The sequence below is a fragment of the Eptatretus burgeri genome, chromosome 10 (genome assembly GCF_056783735.1).
Source record: "Eptatretus burgeri isolate ZD-2024b chromosome 10, Ebu_testis_v1, whole genome shotgun sequence".
In the NCBI taxonomy this organism is placed as follows: domain Eukaryota; kingdom Metazoa; phylum Chordata; class Myxini; order Myxiniformes; family Myxinidae; genus Eptatretus; species Eptatretus burgeri.
The window spans coordinates 78,332,935-78,347,758 of record NC_140970.1 but is presented as its reverse complement, the minus strand read 5'-3'; the positions used below and the strand labels follow the sequence as shown (position 1 = coordinate 78,347,758).

Below are 14,824 nucleotides of genomic sequence, written 5' to 3'. Positions count from 1 at the left end.
CACACACACACACACACACACACACACACACACACACACACACACACACACACCCACACACACACACACACACACACACACATACGACCTCACCCCTTGTTTTCTCCAACGCCCCTCGAGCCCCTGATGCCCCGCCCATTCTGACATTCCACGCCCCTCGCGCCCTTGATGCCCCGCCCATTCTGACATTCCACGCCCCTCGAGCCCCTGATACCCCGCCCATTCTGACATTCCACGCCCCTCGAGCCCCTGATGCCCCGCCCATTCTGACATTCCACGCCCCTCGAGCCCCTGATGCCCCGCTCATTCTGACATTCCACACCCCTCGAGCCCCTGATGCCCCGCCCATTCTGACATTCCACGCCCATCGAGCCCCTGATGCCCCGCCCATTCTGACATTCCACACCCATCTCTTCCACCGTCTCCCCATTACAGTTGGCAACATCTCATGATTTCTCACACCCGACATTTTTTCCTCGTCCACCTCGACCCACTGACTCCGCTTACACTACCAGGACTACCTCTTATACTCTCACCGACTCTCCAACCCATCACATCACTCAGCCGCCCCATTCCCGCGTTGCTCCTCCCACTTCACGTAGCCCCGCCCCCTGTTGATTTTCCGTCCCTCCCACTGCCCCTGCCCTCCTCTCCCGCCGCTCTTCCTGTGCCTCATTGAACGCCTCGTTGCCGGTGATGGGGCTGCAGGACAACCGTCCAGGTACAGACACGTCTCCCAACGCTGTCCCGTCTAACTGCTCGATCGTGTCCGCAAGCTGGTGCCGCGCGTCCGCAAGGCGCGCGCTCTGCGCACGTTTCCGAGTGTCGCTCTTCTTCCCCTTCTTCTTCTTCTTCTTCCTCTGAATTATTGACCGACTCGCACTCTCCGAGCCGGTCATTCACCGCGTCCTTTCCCCACTCGTCCTTGTACACGTCGCGGATGCTTCCCCCGTCGATGTTGCTCCCAAGATTCCACAGCGGCTTCCACTTCCGGGATGAGATCCCCTTTTTGATTGTTCCCTTTAAGTCGTTGATGCATCACAGGCTGTTTGACGGTCGGCGTGCCGTGATTCGAGTGTACGAACGTGCTGTGCGTTCATCCTCGACCGCTCATCGAAACGCACGGACGTACGAGGATCCGTGCGTGTTACGTCATCACGTTTTCACGTATCCCCGGTGCACGTAATTGACTTTTGTTGTTTTTTTGTTTTTTTTTGACTCAAAAGTTTTGAAAACAAATTTTCAAGTCGTCGAGCTCAAGTCGAAACGTGTAATCTTGTTTCACTTGAATGAGGATATAAAACAAAATTGGCACGTACGACTACGGGGTTGTCTATTTAATACGTACGCAAAATGATGGACATGTCACATTGAGAGAAGGTGGAGGCAGGGAGGGAAAGAAGGGTATCCTGGGTATGGGAGTGAAGGAAGAGAGGGGAAATGTTTTTGGTGGTTGATTGAATGGGGGACATGGACACCTGGACAAGTGGACCAGAGGTGAACAAACATCCCACCTGGTCTAATATCTGGTGTTGGCTCAGTGGTTAGGGGTGGCGGCTTGGGATCCTGGGGTCCTGAGTTCAAGCCCCCTCAGCCACTGAATTAATACACCAGGAGGTTGACTCAGCTTGCCATCCTTCCAAGGTCGGCGAAATGAGGACCAGTTCCAGTGTGTGTACTGGTCGAGGGGCACTGCATCAGTGACACAGTCGCGCTTCAAGAAATGATAGCTACCCTGGCAGCCAAGCTGCCATACGACCACCACCACCACCACCTGGTCCAATTTGCTACAATTTGGCACACGACGACGTTGTCACCATGACACAAGCGTGTGCATATTTCACCCCCAACGGGGCCATGGGGTTCAATGTGTCCAACTCCTCCGCTCAACGAACCTTGAAGCGTGCTGGACACAGAATATCCACCATGTGCACGCCGCAAGTGTTTCATTTTCATGATTTGATGAATCAACACTTCGTGGAGCGATTTGATGCCACATTTGTAACCAAGTCCCACGAGACGATTGCACGGTGTTCCTTTAAGATGGAGGTTTTGTGCCACCGGTCTCGGGAGATATTCTCATTCTTCTTTCATCTCTCTCTCTCTCTCTCTCTCTCTCTCTCTCTCTCTCTCTCTCTCTCTCTCTCTCTCTCTCTCTCTCTCTCTCTCTCTCTCTCTCTCTCTCTCTCTCTCTCTCTCTCTCTCTCTCTCTCTCTCTCTCTCTCTCTCTCTCTCTCTCTCTCTCTCTCTCTCTCTCTCTCTCTCTCTCTCTCTCTCTCTCTCTCTCTCTCTCTCTCTCTCTCTCTCTCTCTCTCTCTCTCTCTCTCTCTCTCTCTCTCTCTCTCTCTCTCTCTCTCTCTCTCTCTCTCTCTCTCTCTCTCTCTCTCTCTCTCTCTCTCTCTCTCTCTCTCTCTCTCTCTCTCTCTCTCTCTCTCTCTCTCTCTCTCTCTCTCTCTCTCTCTCTCTCTCTCTCTCTCTCTCTCTCTCTCTCTCTCTCTCTCTCTCTCTCTCTCTCTCTCTCTCTCTCTCTCTCTCTCTCTCTCTCTCTCTCTCTCTCTCTCTCTCTCTCTCTCTCTCTCTCTCTCTCTCTCTCTCTCTCTCTCTCTCTCTCTCTCTCTCTCTCTCTCTCTCTCTCTCTCTCTCTCTTTCCCCCCCCCCCCCCCAACTTTGAACTGATGTTAGTGCTGTAGTTTGACTCGCACCACACACTGTGTTCAATCACGCAGGTTGTCTTCAATGACACCCCCGATGTGGATTTATTACCTCCGCTACCGAAGGTGGACCGAGGTTGTTTCCACTCCGTCCGTCTGTTTGTGTGTTTGTTTACCCTGTAGCAGCCACACCGTTTCAGCGATCATGACCAAACTGGGTACAGACGTCGGCCATGGTCCAACTTCGACACTTGTCGTTTTTGGTGAATCCAGGTCGAAGGTCAAGGTCAAGGTCACCAAAAAGCCGAAATTCTTATTTTCGCAATAACGTCCGCTAAAATGGTCGTATCGACTTCAAACCAAATCCAAAATGTGCATCTTCCATTTCTGTATCCAACCATATGTCTCATTGAGGTGTCACACCAACAACCTTCTTAGCGGTCGGGGGTCGAATGTCAGGGGGATCGGGTCAAAACTTTCAAATTGCGATAAAAACACAATTTCAAGTCCGATTGACTTCCAAGTTATGATCATGACCAAACTAAGTGCTATAAAACATTGAACAGTAGCACTCTCAACTTATAAGAACCAAATTGATTTCCAGGTTTTGTTTTTTCAGAGATCATGGAGATATGACAAAGTTATTCCGGCAATTCCTTGCTCAACGAGCAATGTCATTTGTTTGTTTGTTAACAAAATATTTCAAAAAGTTTGGATGTATTTGGACGAAATTTTGTGGACAGCTTGGGTATGTGACAAGGAAGAATTGATTCAATTTTGGTGAAGATCTGAATCCGGATATGGATCTGAGAATTTATAAAGTGATTCTTCACCATTGGAAGATAGGGCCAAAAACAACATATTGCAGGATATCTCAAAAAGTTGTTACCGGATTCAAACAAAACTTGGTGGGCAGCTTGGGCATGTAACAAGGAAGAATTGATTCGATTTTGCTGAAGATCCTGATGTGGATCTGGATCGAAGAAGTTTTTTTCAGTGATTCTTCACCATTGAGTGACAGGGCTACAATGACATATTGCACAATATTTCAAAAGGTTTTGGGTGGATGAGATGATTAAGTGACGCGAACAAGCTGAATCCATTTTGGTTCAGGTCCGAATCCAGATCCGGCCTATTGGTGGGATACAAAACGTTAACTAATTAGCCTGGTGGAGGTATGCTCTCTACCGAGTGCCCTTCTAGTTTATTTACTTAATTTATCCAGAGGTCAAGGCTCATGCAATAGCAAGCTGGTGTGATGATGATGGCAATGTTGAGGTGCTGAAACCACAAATGATTGATTCCTGCCTGAATATTCACTGCGTTGGTTCAGGTTTTAATATTCTTGACCAAAACATCTTTATAAATTATTACTGTGCACATGGGAGCTGTTTATAATGTAATGAGGTTTTGAAAAATTTGTAAACTTTGGAACACTCCCATACAATGTTTGAAGTTGTGAAAGTTTATAGTTTCATTTGTTAATTTTTAAGTTCTGTTTCTAAAGCTCATTGAAGAGCTGTTGCACAGAAACCATGGCCACACATGCAGACGCAGACATCAGACAACACCAGAAGAAGTCATGTGGGACAAACACAGCCGATGACTGTGTGGGGGGAGTAACCTCCCCACAGCACGCTGGGGGCCGGTGACGCCACGTTGTGACGTCGGTTTTCTCTTAGCAGTCAGCGACGCAATTGAGGAGACATGTCTTCATGCCAACCCATGGGGTTTATATGTGCTCTATCCTTTAAATGCTGAGCACCAAGCAAGGAAGCAGCACGTACCATTTTAAAAGTTCTTGGTATGACTCAGCCAGCGTCGAAATCGAAACGCCGACCTTCTCCCAGACTCGAAGCAAGTTCTCTAACCACAATGCAATGTTATTTTTCTGGAGGAGCACCAATTTGTAGATGTTATGATTATGCGGTACGAGAGATTGCCATGTTTCTTATGAAAGTTATCGAGGGGGACAACTTGAGATGATCTCGGCTGACCTATCCTTTCATTACTGTGTATGATGCGATATTTATGTTTTCAACCTGTTATGAAATCGCTGTTCGATGCAAGGCTATTAGAAGCCAGAGATCTCCCTGGCTCTTTAAGCTAGTCATCTCTTGTGCTGCTAATTTAAACCCGTGTTGTTGAGCCATTCCCTTCCTGATTCAGCAGGCAATATTGTCCACGTCGAATGGATGACGTGAAAAAGATCACACGTACATCCATGTACCATTTGTCTGCGTGCGGTGCACATTTTCACAGATATTTAAAAGGGCCAAATTGTTAAATGTTTCGCCATCTTTGCTCGATGTCTTTGCACAGAACTAGGAGTTACTTTATTTTTGTTTTGTAATTTTGTACAAGTTTTTATAGACTTGATAGAATTCTATCCATTGGCTGATTTTTATGCCTCGAGATTATGGACTGGCAGGATAGCTTAGACTTCGAGGTATGCGCTCGTTCCTTTGATTTGGCTAGTCTGGGTTCGAATCTCGACCTGGCTCTAAACTCTCACCCTGGTATTTCACAGGCATGGTGAAGCATCAATGTGTGCACCATCCATAGGAGGGATGTGAAGCCTGAGGACTCACCTGCCAGTGCTGGTCGTTGGTGGATGATAAAGATCCCACAGTGTCCTTCACCAAATACTGTAGGTGAGTTATCACCGAATCGCTGAACAAATGACATTCCTGCTGTGACTGACTAATGCAAAGGCAATGACAAAGCACAGCATAAACCTTGCAAAGAGAATACATTAGCATCACCACAATCTGTCAAGATTATGGTACATTGAGGATTGATCATGCTTTGACCTATCGAGGTTCAGTAACAGTTTTGTTACTCTCCATAATTTGAAGTCTCTTTTGCTGAAGTGTCTTCAGTGTGTTGTATCCTTTGCTAAAATGCACTATATAAATATAGTTATTATTTCTAAGTGTTAGAAAACACCAGCAGTAAATTAAACGCAATGTAAAACAATAAAAAGAGCAATCAGAGATTCCAAGCCCTTGCCAGGACTTGTTTTGTATGGTGTTTGTGTTCTTTTGTGTGGCGTTTGTGTACTGGTGTGTGATGTAATTAATAATGGACATAACTAGAACTACCGCTTTATAATTTCTGGCAGTGATGACCGGGTACCAAGATTTCCCGCTTCGATGCAACCCCGCATTGATTGGACACCTGACCCTGACCCATGCCGTTTATTATTATTCAATTGAACTCTGAATGGGATTAAAGTAAATTCAATTCAAATCTAATGGGAGACTAAATAGGTGCAGTGCTGCAATGGAGTCATCAGAAGGAACCCGAACAAGCGAAAAGTAATGATGAAGTCATCAGGAGGAACCTGGAAAGGATTTTGGTTTCAGCTGCTACTCCTCTACCCTCAAACTCATCCATTTGCAACTCCTCCACCTTCAAAATAAATAATTCTGGGTGCCAGTCCATGCGTCTGATCAGGTTGAAATTTGAAGCATATATTCCCCATTACTACTCGATTAGAATTGTGAAGTTTCACGTCGATCGATGAAGCGGTTCAAGAGAAATAATTTTTTCCAATATGGCTGCTAGACAATGTGACATCAATTATTCATGAACACCCTGTAATCCTTAAGGGTTGGGGAACATTTGTGTGAAGTTTCCCCTCGATCTGTCCAGCTGTTCTGGAGAAGATTTTTTTTATAGGTTTTAAGGTAAATCCAATATGGCTCCCAAACCATGTGACCTATAACATCATATGTGTGAACATTTTATTCCTCATTGATAGGCAGTCATATGTGTAAAGTTTCACTTCGATCTGTTCAGCTGTTTCAGAGAAGATTTTTGAAGGTTAAAAAAAGCAATATGGCTGCTAAACCACGTGACCGATGTGACCAATATGTGACCAAACCAAACCACATCATTTTTTTTCCTTCCTGTGGACCAATTTATCCCCAGATGACTCTCAAAAATGTCCATACTGATCGAATGCAGCGTTCTACGTATGCAATTATGATGTCATAATGAAGACACCTATGACATCCACAGCAAATCACACTTATTCCACATGAGGAGTACATGCCATGTGCCAAGATTCAATTTTTTCCTTGGTGCAGGGTCGGAGATGCAGAGGTCCAAAGTTTTTCCTTTTTTTCCAATATGGCTGTCACACTGTGTGACCAATGACATAATTATCATTAAAACATTCCATGTGAGTCGCTACTCCTATGGTGGAAATTTTGTGTCAATTCGCCAAGCGGTTGCGGAGAAAAACACTAAAGTTCTGTGCCTACAAACAGACAAACAAGCAGTCATAGACTGGTACTTACGAAATCGTCAACTTGACCTCTGACCTTGTCTAATAAAAGCTGTCTCTCGAGAAGGTAGCGACGCAAACCAGAAGTTTCTTCGATGATTCTGTACCAAACCATCAAAAATCGAATGTTTGACCTCACTGTGACCTTGGCCTTTGACCGATTTTGACCAAAATCTAATCAGCACTAGCCATCACCCTCCTGAATTATGTGGTATAATTTGACATTGGTAGCTTCTTCCGTTCTCGAGTTATCTGTACCAAACCATCAAAAATCGAATATTTGACCTCACCGTGACCTTGACCTTTGACCGATTTTGACCAAAATCTAATCAGCACTAGCCATCACCCTCCTGAATCACGTGGTGTAATTTGACATTGGTAGCTTCTTCTGTTCTCGAGTTATCTGTACCAAACCATCGAAAATCGAATGTTTGACCTCACTGTGACCTTGACCTTTGACCGATTTTGACCAAAATCTAATCAGCACGAGCCATCACCCTCCTGAATCACGTGGTGTAATTTGACATTGGTAGCTTCATCCGTTCTCGAGTTATCGTGCCTACAAACAAACAAACATACAAACAAACAAACAAACAGAAACAGAAGTCATCAATATACTTACGAAATCTTTAGATTTCGTAAGTAACAAACAAACAAACAAACAAACAAACAAACAAACAAACAGAAACGGAAGGCATCAATATACTTATGAAATCTTTAGATTTCGTACGTAACAAACTGACCCAAATGCAATACCCTCTCCTTCGGCGAGGGTAATAAAGTAATTGCCAATGAAAACCAAGCTACCATAACCGAACACAATCAATCCCATCACATATCATGTGACAGGTCAGCAGGTTGATATAGGACCGAGATCCGAGATCAACAACTTTAACCACCAACGGCCTAGATTCTAGGTATTCATTACCTCCACCACCAAAGGTAGATGGAGGTCATGTTTTCACCCCTGTTTGCTCATTTGTGAGCAACATATCTCAAAAAAGGTTATGAACGGATTCAAACAAAACTTAGTGGACAGGTTGGATGTGTGATGAGAACAAATTGTTTAGATTTTGGTGAAGATCCAGATCCGGATCCAGATCTGATAATTTTTAAGTGATTCTTTATCATTAAGAGATAGGGCTAAACTTATTTCGCACGATATCTCAAAAGGTTGTGGATGGATTCAGACGAAACTTGGTGGAGAGGATGGGGAGTTTACAAAAACAAGCAGATTCGATTTTGGTTCAGGTCCAGATGCAAATCCATCCTATCAGTGGGATACAAGACATAAGTTGTTCAGACTGGTAGAGGTATGCGCTCTACCGAGTGCAGTTATAGTTACCCTCGCCAGAGGAGAGGGTATTGCATTTGGGCCCATTTTTTTGTTACTTACGAAATCTAAAGATTTTGTAAGTATATTGATGACTTCCGTCATCTGCTTGTGTGTTTGTGTGTTTGTGTGTGTGTGTTTGTTTGTGTGTGTGTTTGTGTGTTTGTTTGTAGGCACGATAACTCGAGAACGGAAGAAGCTACCAATGTCAAATTACACCACGTGATTCAGGAGGGTGATGGCTAGTGCTGATTAGATTTTGGTCAAAATCGGTCAAAGGTCAAGGTCACAGTGAGGTCAAACATCCAAAACATTCGATTTTTGATGGTTTGGTACAGAATAATCGTAGAAACTTCTGGTTTGCGTCACTACCTTCTCGAGAGACAGCTTTTATGAGACAAGGTCAGAGGTCAAGTTGACGATTTCGTAAGTACCAGTCTATGGCTGCTTGTTTGTTTGTTTGTCGGCATGATAACTTAAGAACAGAAGAAGCTACCAATGTCAAATTACACCATCTGATTCAGGAGCGTGATGGCTAGCGCTGATTAGATTTTGGTCAAAATCGGTCAAAGGTCAAGGTCACAGTGAGGTCAAACATCAAAAAAAAATAACTCGAGAACGGAAGAAGCAACCATTGTCAAATTACACCACCTGATTCAGGAGGGTGATGGCTAGCGTTGATTAGATTTTGGTCAAAATCGGTCAAAGGTCAAGGTCACAGTGAGGTCAAACATTCGATTTTTGATGGTTTGGTACAGAATCATCGTAGAAACTTCTGGTTTGCGTCGCTACGTTCCCAAGAGACAGCTTTTATTAGATAAGGTCAGAGGTCAACTTGACGATTTTGTAAGTACCAGTCTATGACTGCTTGTTTGTGTGTTTGTTACTTATGAAATCTAAAGATTTCATAAGTATATTGATGATTTCCGTTTCTGTTTGTTTGTTTGTTTGTTTGTGTGTTTGTTTGTGTGTTTGTTTGTTTGTGTGTTTGTAGGCACGATAACTCGAGAACGGAAGAAGCCACTAATGTCAAATTACACCACGTGATTCAGGAGGGTGATGGCTAGTGCTGATTAGATTTTGGTCAAAATCGGTCAAAGGTCAAGGTCACAGTGAGGTCAAACATAATTCCGTAAATTCACGTGGAGAAATGGAGTATTTTTGCTTCGCTCGACGTTACGAGTTCGTTTTAACTTCGATTTTCATTTTATCTTCGGTTTTTGTGATCGCTTAGGACGCTTAAAACTCGGTTGTCGAAATTCTGGTAAAAATCGGATGTTTTGGAGACGTTTTAAGATTGTATAAAAAATAATTCACTCGACGCGTCACGGGTCGTCACATGATGCAGTGCGCTTGAGCAGACGCGTCATTGAGTTACGTTAAGGTATAATATAATTGCGTGGAGAAATGGAGATTTTTGCTTCGGTCAACGTTACGATTTTTGATGGTTTGATACAGAATCATCGTAGAAACTTCTGGTTTGCGTCGCTACCTTCTCGAGAGACAGCTTTTATTAGACGAGGTCAGAGGTCAAGTTGACGATTTCGTAAGTACCAGTCTATGACTGCTTGTTTGTTTGTTTGTTTGGAGGCACGATAACTCGAGAACGGTAGGACCTACCAATTTCAAATTACAACACGTGATTCAGGAGGGTGATGGCTAGCGCTGATTAGATTTTGGTCAAAATCGGTCAAAGGTCAAGGTCACAGTGAGGTCAAACATCCAAAAAATGATAACTCGAGAACAAAAGAAGCTACCAATGTCAAATTACACCACGTGATTCAGGACGGTGGTGGCTAGCGCAGATTATATTTTGGTCAAAATCGGTCAAAGGTCAAGGTCACAGTGAGGTCAAACATCCAAAACATTCGATTTTTGATGGTTTGGTACAGAATAATCGTAGAAACTTCTGGTTTGCGTCACAACCTTCTCGAGAGACAGCTTTTATGAGACAAGGTCAGAGGTCAAGTTGACGATTTCGTAAGTACCAGTCTATGGCTGCTTGTTTGTTTGTTTGTCGGCATGATAACTTAAGAACAGAAGAAGCTACCAATGTCAAATTACACCATCTGATTCAGGAGCGTGATGGCTAGCGCTGATTAGGTTTTGGTCAAAATCGGTCAAAGGTCAAGGTCACAGTGAGGTCAAACATCAAAAACAAATAACTCGAGAACGGAAGAAGCAACCAATGTCAAATTACACCACCTGATTCAGGAGGGTGATGGCTAGCGTTGATTAGATTTTGGTCAAAATCGGTCAAAGGTCAAGGTCACAGTGAGGTCAAACATTCGATTTTTGATGGTTTGGTACAGAATCATCGTAGAAACTTCTGGTTTGCGTCGCTACGTTCCCAAGAGACAGCTTTTATTAGATAAGGTCAGAGGTCAACTTGACGATTTTGTAAGTACCAGTCTATGACTGCTTGTTTGTGTGTTTGTTACTTATGAAATCTAAAGATTTCATAAGTATATTGATGATTTCCGTTTCTGTTTGTTTGTTTGTTTGTGTGTTTGTTTGTTTGTGTGTTTGTTTGTTTGTGTGTTTGTAGGCACGATAACTCGAGAACGGAAGAAGCCACTAATGTCAAATTACACCATGTGATTCAGGAGGGTGATGGCTAGTGCTGATTAGATTTTGGTCAAAATCGGTCAAAGGTCAAGGTCACAGTGAGGTCACATATTTGATTTTTGATGGTTTGGTACAGATAACTCGAGAACGGAAGAAGCTACTATTGTCAAATTACACCACGTGATTTAGGAGGGCGATGGCTAGTGCTGATTATATTTTGGTCAAAATCGGTCAAAGGTCAAGGTCACAGTGAGGTCAACCATCCAAAACATTCGATTTTTGATGGTTTGGTATAGAATCATCGTCGAAACTTCTGGTTTGCGTCGCTACCTTCTGTTGAGACAGCTTTTATGAGACAAGTTCAGAGGTCAAGTTGACGATTTCGTAAGTACCAGTCTATGACTGCTTGTTTGTTTGTTTGTTTGTAGGCACGATAACTCGAGAACGGAAGAAGCTACTAATGTCAAATTACACCACGTGATTCAGGAGGGTGATGGCTGATTAGATTTTGGTCAAAATCGGTCAAAGGTCAAGGTCACAGTGAGGTCAAACATAATTCCGTAAATTAATGTGTAGAAATGGAGTACTTTTTGCTTCGCTCGACGTTACGAGTTCGTTTTAACTTCGATTTTAATTTTGTCTTCGGTTTTTGCGATCGCTTAGGACGCTTAAAACTCGGTTGTCGAAATTCTGGTAAAAATCAGATGTTTTGGAGACGTTTTAAGATTGTATAAAAAATATTTCACTCGACGCGTCACGGGTAGTCACATGATGCAGTGCGCTTGAGCAGACGCGTCGTTGACCCACGTAAAGGTTTTCCGTGTGCGCTGACGGTGTTTTCGATAAAGATGGTGTGTAAAAGTCATTTTTTTTATCCCAATAAAGGTTATCGTCGCATGACTGACTCGCTGAGCCATCGGATTATGTAAAGATTGTTGGTGGATGGCCGAATATTACGGTTTTGTGACTTTGATAAAAATAATATTGAATAATTGCGTGGAGAAATGGAGGATTTTGCTTTGCTCGATGTTTCGAGTTCGTTTTAACTTCGATTTTAATTTTGTCTTCGGTTTTTGCGATCGCTTTGGACGCTTAAAACTCGGTTGTCGAAATTCTGGTAAAAATCGGATGTTTTGGAGACGTTTTAAGATTGAATAAAAAATATTTCACTCGCGCGTCACGGGTCGTCACGTGGTGCAGTGCACTTGAGCAGAGGCGGCGTTGATCACGTAAAGGTTTTGCGTGTGCGCGCTGACGGTGTTTTCGATAAAGATGGTGTTTAAAAGTCATTTTTTATCCCAATAAAGGTTATCATCGCATGCCTGACTCGCTAAGCCGTCGGATTATGGAAAGATTGTTGGTGGATGGTCGAATATTACGGTTTTGTGACTTTGATAAAATAATTGCGTGGAGAAATGGAGATTTTTGCTTCGGTCGACGTTACGATTTTTGATGGTTTGGTACAGAATCATCGTAGAAACTTCTGGTTTGCGTCGCTACCTTCTCTAGAGACAGCTTTTTATTAGACAAGGTCAGAGGTCAAGTTGACGATTTCGTAAGTACCAGTCTATGACTGCTTGTTTTTTTGTTTGTCCGTGCAGAACTTTAGTGTTTTGCTCCGCAACTGCTTGTCGGATTGAGAGAAGATTTTCACCATTGGCACGGCTACTCATGCAGAATGTTTTAATGATAATTTTGACGTCATAGGTCATGAGGTGTGGCAGCCATATTGGAAAAATGGAAAAAGTTTGGACCTCTCTATCTCTGAAACTGCAACAAGGAAAAAATTGAAACTTGGCACAAGTACTGCTCATAAGAAATGTGTGATTTTTTCTAATGACGTCATAGGTATCTTCGTTATGACGTCATAATTGCATATGTAGAATGCTACATCTGATTCGTATGAAAATTGAGGGTCATCTCGGGATAAAATGGTCCACAGTAAAAAATTTCATGACGTCCTCGGTCACGTGATTTTTGCAGCTATATTTTGTTAGCTGCAGCTATATAAAACAGCCTTCAAAAATCTTCTTCTTTGAAATGTCTGAACAGATCAAGGTGAAACTTTAATGTATGAATGACCACCTGTCCATGAGGAACAAAAGGTTCACACATATGATGTCATAGGTCACATGATTTGGCAGCCATATTTGATTTACCCTTAAACCTATAAAAATACACCACTCAAAACAAGTCCTGGCGAGGGTCTGCAATCTCTGACTGCTCTTTTTCATGTTGATGATTGTGAACCTGTTTTATATCTTTTTCCCATGTGTTTTTTTTCTTTTTTTTTTGCACATTGCTATCCCGTCGAAACCCGTTCATACTGTCCTTGCCCTTTTCTTGGGCCCATGACTACTACACGCGGCTGGTTTTACCCACACTATTTCTGCTCTGCCTTCCAGACTCCCACAGCTGATTTACACATTTGTTTTAATCTAATCGTTCTGTGCGTGTTGTTTTTTTTCCTTTTCTTCCATTGTTAGGCCGGTGTGGTTGGAACTTTGTGGTGGCTTATTTTTTCCCCTTCCCTTTGGTTTGTGGTGTTGCAAGGCTTCTGTTTACCAATGGGCCCTGTGAATATGGCAAATACTATTTGTTTTGTGTACCTCTGGCTAAAGCTGTAATTAAGGAAACTCAGTTGTTTTTTTATACTGATCGTTGCACTTGGATAATTAACTTCCAGTCTTTCTGGGTTGTGTTTTACATTCAGCCAGTGTTTTCAAACAATATTTCAGGCTCGTGGGGAGGCTTGTAACATAGATTACATTCAGGATGAGTATATTTGGAGATTTCATTACCGTGTGCTGTTTTTTGATAACTTATATTTTGATAGCAGCCAACTGAATAATATAGATTATACAGCCGCACACTCTCCAGTTACAGTGGCCTGCAAAAGTATTCACCCCCTGTCAATAATGCCACATTTAGATGAATTATGAATTATATGTAGAAACAATTTTTCCAAATTAACTTCTTTTTTTTCATAACTGAGTAGATCAAACGAAACACTGCTATCGTTGAAGGAGGTTACATGTCAGGATTACCTGGATAAAACATGTACAAATCAAACTTCACTGGTTGTAAAAGTTTTCAGCCTCCTCGGTCAGTAGTTGGTGGAAGCAACTTTTACAGCAATGACTGCTACGAGTGTTTTTGGGGTAGATCTCTACCAGGTTTGAACAGTAAGCTGGTGAAATCTTTTCCCATTCTTCACATGAAAATTTTTCTAGTTCTGCCAAGTTTGATGGGGATCGTCGATGGACTGCAATCTTCAAGTCTCGCCATGAATGTTCAATTGGTTTCAAGTCAGGACTCTGGGCCACTCCAGAACATTTATTTTCTTCTTCATCAGCCTTTCCAGTGTAGCTTTAGTTTTGTGCTCCGGATCATTGTCCTGCTGAAATGTGAATCTCAAACCCAGTTTCAGGTTCATGGCTGAGTCAAGCAGGTTTTCATAAAGGATTCTCCTGTACTTTGCACCATATCCTGACAAGCTTGCCAGTCCCTGCTGATGAAAAGCAGCTCCATAACATGATGCTGCCACCACCATGCTTGACAGTAGGGATGGTGTTGGCTGGGTGATGTGCATTGTTTGTCTTATGCCAGACGTAACGCTTTGAATTTAGACAAAAAGTACAAGATTTTTGTCTCGTCTGACCGCAAAGCTTTTCTCCACATGCCTGCAGTCTCATGAAGATGTTTTTTCACAAACTCCATGCAAGCTTTTAGATGGGTCTTTTTCAGTAATTGTTTCTTTCTTGCGACCTGTCCATAGAGGCCAGCTTGGTGAGGGGAATGGGATATTGTTCATTGACGATCACTGACTCCCATCTCGGACATAGAGCCTTGCAGATCTTTTGAAGTCATTATTTGATATACAGTGACATCCTGAACCAGTTTCCTGCTTGCCCGGCTGCTGAATTTGGATGGGTGACCTAACCTGGGTCGAGTGTGGGTGGTATGATAAGTCTTCCA

At 43.0% G+C, this 14,824-nt stretch overlaps 1 protein-coding gene across 7 annotated transcripts in view; it reads left to right on the top strand.

The window, feature by feature from the left end:
- The first annotated feature begins 408 nt into the window (after positions 1-408).
- The window catches only part of PIK3CD (phosphatidylinositol-4,5-bisphosphate 3-kinase catalytic subunit delta), a 201,114-nt gene continuing 186,698 nt past the window's right edge, over positions 409-14,824 (top strand). For 3 of the 7 annotated variants that reach the window (XM_085899034.1, XM_085899029.1, XM_085899028.1), the window contains exons 1-2: positions 409-721; positions 5,182-5,305. The gene's annotated coding sequence lies outside the window, so the exon portion shown is untranslated. The remainder of the gene's footprint in view (positions 722-5,181; positions 5,306-14,824) is intronic. The other 4 variants (XM_085899030.1, XM_085899027.1, XM_085899033.1 and 1 more) reach the window with 4 other exon arrangements.